Raw genomic sequence first — 7,419 nt, 5'->3', positions numbered from 1 at the left:
ACAGTCCAAGGCACTTGGCTCGTGGAGGCCAACCTGCATATCAATGTTCTGGAACCAAGGGAGTGCTTCTAGTGTTGCAAACATTCCAATCTCTCCTCCCATCAGGTACAATTGCTATCCAGTTGGACAACATGTCCATAGTCTGGTATATCAGCAAACAAGGGGGAACCAAGTTCTACCCTTTGTTTCAGGAAGCCATGAGAATGTGGCAATGGGTGATATATTCCAACCACTTTCTGATAGCAATGCACATTCCTGGAGATTCCAATGTAATTGCAGACAAACTGAGCCGATGCCTCATGAGTGGTCCCTCAACCCTGTCGTAGTGGCAAAGATCTTCAGCTGCTGGGGCCAGCCTTGCTGCGATCTATTCACATCCCCCACAAACCACAAATGCAGCAGCTACTTTGCCCTAATTCCCCCAGAGGGGGAGCCCCCAAGGGATGATCTAGCACACACTTAGCCCACGGGACTTATGTTTTCTCTCCCCTTCCTTGGATCCTGCAATTTCTAAAGAAAGCTCTTTGGTTGAGAAGGAAATTAATCCTCATTGCACCCTATTGGCCCTGACAAGTTTGGTTTCCCTTCGTTTGGCCTCACCTAGTACACCAGCCATGGATTCTCGATCCAATTCCGGAATTGCTGTAGCACCCACAAGGGCTGATGCATCCAAACATGTCCAGTCTCAAGCTGACAGCTTGGTTCCTCCACTTTGCCAGGCAATATTCTCTATCCTCCCCTGTATGTAACATTCTTTTGGCTTCCCCTTAGACCATCCACCAGGAAACTTTGTCTCAGCAAGTGGAAAAGATTCATAATTTGGTCTTAAGAGAAGGGAATAGACCCCTTTTCAGCTTCGCTTACTTCTGTACTGGACTATTTATTGAATCTCCTCCATTCGGGAGTGGCAGCTTCAGCTATTCGAGTATGCCTGGTGGCTATCTCTAACTTCCACAATGACTTCCAGGACTCTTCCTTGATTTCTCACCGTCTCTATAAAACCTTTTTGAAAGGCATCATGCACATTAGAACACCCTTCAAAGAGTCAGTCGAACCTTGGAGTTTGACACTAGTTCTACAGTCCTTGACTCGTCCTCCTTTCGAACCTGCTGCCACTTGCGATATAAAATTTTTATCAATAACCAAAAAATAAGGCACTGGATGGTTCACCAGATAAAGCCATGGACTTTATTAAATGCAAACTATGAGTACAAACAAAACAAACTCCTTAACGTCATCACCGGTTTTCGTCAGTACAACTTCATCAGATGAACATACCAACTTCTACCACCATTTTTATATAGTCCTTGATTTAATCAATTAACAAAAAGTCCCAACTTTAAAGCCACAGTACAACATTGTTGAGTGCATGAAAATAAAATGCAGTAGATGAAAAACCTTATTGATGACACTTAAAAACCTTAATAAATGCATAATTTATTTATTTATTTAACATTTGTTAACTGGGAAAGTCCGACTTGGAACAAAGCCAATTTTCAGCGGAGGCCCGGGGAGAAAGGCTCCAGATGCATGTCTTTGTAACGTGGGAGGAAACCCACACAAATGCAGGGAGGACATGCAGACTCCACACAGAAGGCACCCCAGCCGAGAATTGAACCAGAGAACCTCTTGCTGTGAGGCGACAATGCTACCGCTGCACCATCCAATAAAAAACTGAACATTGGGTACAAATAAAGCTGTTAGATGCACATAAAAATGTATGTAAAATGCATAAAAAATATGCTATATATATTACTCATAAAACTAAATGTCTTAAAAGTCAATACTTAGTTGCATAAGATATTATGTAAAACAGCACCATCTGCTGGATAAAACTATTAAAAGTATAAAAATGCTTGAGTAAAACCACCCATCATTTTCAAAGTTTAGCTGCCCTCAACTTTTAAACAAGCTTCAATAGAACCATATCATTTAAACCAGAGTGTTTGTTAGCTTCAAGCACCAACTTCCAGTACATCTCCCTGTTATTCTAGACGCGTCTACCAAGGGCCAACTCTAGGCTCAACAGGCAGTGTCTCAATTATAAAAAAAAAATAAAAATCTGCTCCTGTGCAGTTCATAGATGTTTATATAAAGCATTGTTTGTATTCATCTTTCCTATGTCATATCTCAATTTTAATTTTCTTTTGGTCTTGCCTGTATAAAATGCATCACATTTGCCACACAAAACTAAGTAAATAATACCATGTGTGTTGCAGTTGGCAAAACCTATGCATAAATATGACTATCTTGGTAACATAGAAATAGGTATTTTTATTTGTAGTGTGTGATGTGGCCTCCCAATGGACTGGGACTGGGACTGATCACAACAAGGCCTGCTGATGTCATAAAGCATAGTATGTCCTGAACTGATAGCCGTAGGAGTCATGAGGTGTGTAGCGTGGATCATGTACTGTGATCTGTAGTGTGTATCATTACATAGGTAAGTGTTTTCATCTACATACAGCCAACTTAGGTAAGTGTTTTCATCTACATACAGCCAACTTTGCATTACATGTGTGCTTTGGGATGTCCTGTATGCAGTGATTGGAAGTGGTGTTGGCATCAATGTAGCAGTGGTTGTGTGAGCGCCCGTTACAGCATTTTACATCATGTAACCACAGGATGTTTGAACATCACTGGCATAATGGCCATACAGCTCTTTATACCCATAGTTACAGGATCAGCACATATTGCTTCAGTCCATGAGGGACACTGGCAGACACCCTGTGTTGAGATAATGCATGCACAGCCATTCAGGCAGATGGCATGTGGTGATGTGCACTAAAGTGTTCTCTGTGCAATTAGGCAGCGTTCTGTTTCAAGAGTGTGTTTGTCTGCTAGGCAAATCTCTCCCACAAGCATGTGGTACCAGCATCACATACGAGGTTAATGTCCTTACAGTGGGTTATCCATCTACTATGCCTCCTACAGATAGGCAGCATATGCAGTAAAGCAGCATCACATATTGCCCCGTATGCAAGGCACAGATCACCTCTGTGTAGTCTATATGCCACAGGTGACGACATTCATTGCAGACCATCCCCACTGGAGATGTGAAGTGACCTTGTGAGGGACCATACTATTGTGTGCAATTGCCAGTACTGCTTGGAAAGGAACATCACCAGATGGTCATTATACTCAGATGTTGGCATGCTGAGGGAAGAGTACTTGGAGGTTATGAGTACTGGCAACAGCTGGAAAGGCCACAGAAATACTTCACTAAGAGGATTACCAGCCACAAACAGATGCCATACACTGACCATCTCAAAAAATTCCAGCTCTACTCCATCATATATCACCTACTCAGAGGCGACCTCTGCCTAACATACAAAGCCATGTCTAACCTAGATCTGATGGACATACTACACTTAAAGAAATCCCAATCTCTCCAAGCTACATACTCCAGGGACCTAAATCTTGTCACCACAATAAACAGAACATGCTGAAGGGATAGATTCCTGTCCAAGAGACTTCCCATTCATGTCAAGCAAAGGTCCTCATTAGCCCTCTTTAAGAGAAATCTTGACTGTTGGATGGGAAACAGGAAATTCACCCTGGGGATCACTTCTGTGGCTCTGGTCAACAGGGGCACAGGAAAATAATTTTCTTGGGTGGCAAAAGCCAGGGAACCTCTTTTGGCTAGGCTTATATAGGCTCTATGTTCGATAGCCTAGTACTTATCGATGAGCACATCACTTACAGGTGACTGTGGTGTCAGCTATGTCATACGATTCCTGCCATGCCACTGTAGAGACAGGGTTATCTTAGGCATAGTAGGTGTAAACCAGTGTGGCCAGGTCTGTGTGCCCAGTTCGTTCATCCCCTGACTGTGTACATGACATGTTGCAGCTGATGTGTTATTTACCAGGTACATAGGTCTAACTGATGGACCTGTTACTACATATATATTTGCAGAGAGTTTATGGCCATTACAATGTGAACAGGCATGTGTTCGCAATTCCCTTTTGCAGGATAGTGACATACCACAGAGACTCTTAGTGCTCACAGTTTGCAGGTATACTATCAGCCAACATTGTTAGCTACAGTCAGTAGTGGCATGTATTGTAGTCGAATGGATTCCAAGCAGTAGAGGACCCAGAATTGTGCCCTGTTGATCACTGCTGCTGACAGATCAGCTATTGGAGGTGGATGTCCCTATGTTGCGTATGTGTGCCAGCAATGGGCCACTTAGTGACCCTACAATGACAGTATCATGGATGCCTAAGTGGGTGCCTTGTAAATGTTGCCTGAGTGGGGAATATAGTCAGATTGCTTGGCTGAGTATGGTGGGTTGTATTCCCTGATGTACCCTTACCTATGTCCATGGCCACTGCCTTGGAAATGTCCACCACATGTAGCAGTCATGCATCCCCTGTCACACATCCAAACTGTATACAGTCTGGGTATGGAACACATATGTGTGTGTTGATCAGCTCCATGATGATCACCCCTGCAGCCATACAGATACGGATACTCAAAGAGGTGTACAGTTATGTTGGTCAGTGGATATACCACCTCTGTGTAAGGTTATAACAGTTGCTGTTGTCCACTCAGCTGGTGTACAGCCAGTAGTGTTGGTATGATTGCAAGGGTGTCCCAATGGTTAGTAATCCTTGTCAGATTACATGTGGGATGCAGCCTGGAATGTTAACATGGGCGATAGATGCTGTGTATCTTCCAGTGAGAGGCCAGTTGCGAACTGCTCTGTAAATATGGAATGTATGGGACAGGTTGTAGGAATGTTGTGCATCACATGTGGTGGGGGCAAGGGAGTGTATTTGATGCAGACTGTGTGGGGGTACAGGTCAGGTATGAGACCAGATCCTTAGTATGTGTATCATGATGTATGAGGTCATCAATGATCTGGGCCTGTCCTTTGAGGTCACACATGTAAGTACACTGAGATTTGTGGTTTTGCTTTGTGTGGGTCACTACTTTTGTCACTTATCATGTCTACTCAACATCACAACAACACTATGTGCTTCTTTTAACTAAGGAGGTGGTGCCTCTATGTATGGGAGGGCACCCTTATCCCAACTGTTACACAGCACTGTCCAACTGTTATTGTACAGCCTGCTAATGGCAGTTGTCCAACAGTCAGGTTTGCTTAGCCATGATGAGCCTGTCTCTCCCCTGTCACGTACACCTGAGTTCATGCCATTGTAATGCTGCTGACATAATGCATTGGTGTAGAGCTCTGCATACTTGCCTGTTCTATCTGAAGGGAGTGTGCAGTCACTCTGTCAACCATCTCATGGGAGGCAATAAATGGTTGTCTTGACATGTATGTCTGTATTGTCTGCAAAGGTGGGGCATGTGCCGGTAGTTCTAAGGAGACTGATTTGTGGCCAGATCCCACCAGGGAGACATATTGGGGGGCTGTACTGGTCACCCATATTGGCTTTTTATGTGGGGATCTCACAGCACTGCTGCTAGGCATTGTAGGTAAGGATCTGCACCATCCTTTGGGCAAGTGAGCCGCAGCACGACTAAGCAACACAATGTGTACATATTACACTTCCCTAACATGTTCATCTATGCTCTGTACAGCCACCTTGCATGACTCTCTTCCTGCAACATGCTGGAAGTAACTGCAACATTTACTTGTACAGACAACTAGTAGGTAGTGCCAAGCAGTGTCCCCAGATCTGAGTCATGTCACCTGAAATGCCATGATAGAAGTTAGCGTGAATATGAGCACTGACACTGTCGTACACCTAGTGACACTGGACCAAACACTGTTATGTTTGCTAAAGGCCAGATCATGCCTACCAGCTGTAACCGGCAGAACCCTTTGAGTGTTACACTAGGCAATGGATGTCGGATACAAGTCTCACTCCACCAACCATGTCCTGACAAGGTGTATAACAATATTAGGCCAAAAGGCCTTGCTGGAAACTGTGTATGTCATGTACAGAGTGTTATGTCATCTGGTGGATAGGCAAGTGTCTGATAGTCATACTCTGGGAAGATAGCAGTGGGAGACCTGCGTTGCAATGATGCCAGTCACCAGTGGGGATCACCATCCTCCATTATTGGTGTACCCCATCTACCTATTCCTTTTCTGCAGTCACAGCCAGTGCCAGTGATCTCTGACTGAATAATTAGCAGGTGATTGTGACACCTCCCAATATGCAGACTCCCACACAGAACCAACAGGTATCCAGGATGGCCTAAGACACAGTCAGTTGTACTTTGAGCCACTGACAAAAACTGCCAACAACTGCACAATATTATCCTGTGGGACATCATCCATCCCTGCAAAATATTGAAATATCCGCACATAGTTGAGCCATTACACATGGAGTTATGGACAGAGAGAGATTAATGTAGCTTTGACTGTCACTGGTCAGTAAGATGTGGGGATGCATTCACTGTTGTACACCCTACACTGACAGGTTTGGTATATAAATCCCACACAGTCACTGCTATACTGAATGTGGCAGTCATCATGGCTATCAATGTGTGCAATGGCACCCTTGCTATGTCACTACACAGGCATGTCATACAACTATAGCAACCACATAGGTTCCATGGTACACCAATGCACAGCGTAGATAACATGTCCTGTGGAGTCTGTGTCACAACCGTACATGTGTAGTCTGTCTCCTAAATACTTTGGAGGGGATGTATCTGGCTCCATACAGGGAGGTGTCATATCCCACTGTGTACCTCCTGGGTATCCATGAAATGACTAACACATGTCTCACCTGTTCTACACACCTACAACAACAGTGTGGTATACATAGTACATGCTGAAGAGACAGGCATGTAACACAGACAGTACACCATACTTGAAACAGGCCCCCATGCATGTGAAGCAAACATCTGCTGTGGCACACATGCAGATTACACATTGGGATACAAAGCATGATGATCATAACTGGTGTCAGGAAACTGTCTGTACTAGACACAGGATATTTGTTGATGGGTAATTACCATCACCATAGCTTGTAGATATGTGAGTTCCCAAAGCCTTGGTGACACTTATCAAGGGTAGCAGACCTGTTCACAGATTAGGGATGTATGAGTATGCTGAATGCTGCCATTGTCCTTGTTGGCCTGTTATGCACACATGAACCTAGGGAGCCATGTATTTATAGTGCAGTACCTTGCTGAAGACGTATTTCTGCTGTGCTGACATGTCATCCTGTCCTGCTTCATTGCCTCTGTGTATCCGTAGATTATATCAGACCGCTGAAACAGAAACAGGTCCGTGACGCACCTGTCATCATGTAAGTGTACAGCCATTACAACATCATGCAACATAAGGTACACAAGTATGTGGTACACTCGTGACACATGCCAGCATACAGTATCTGTTGTTAACCACTACAAGTGGCATGGCAAAACAACACTGCATTACACAAGTACATATTAACTCATATAGTCACCCTGTGCATCAGAGACACAGCT

The sequence above is a fragment of the Protopterus annectens genome, chromosome 1.part1, assembly GCF_019279795.1.
Source record: "Protopterus annectens isolate FY-2018-M chromosome 1.part1, PAN1.0, whole genome shotgun sequence".
NCBI lineage: Eukaryota > Metazoa > Chordata > Ceratodontiformes > Protopteridae > Protopterus > Protopterus annectens.
This window is presented reverse-complemented; position numbering follows the sequence as displayed.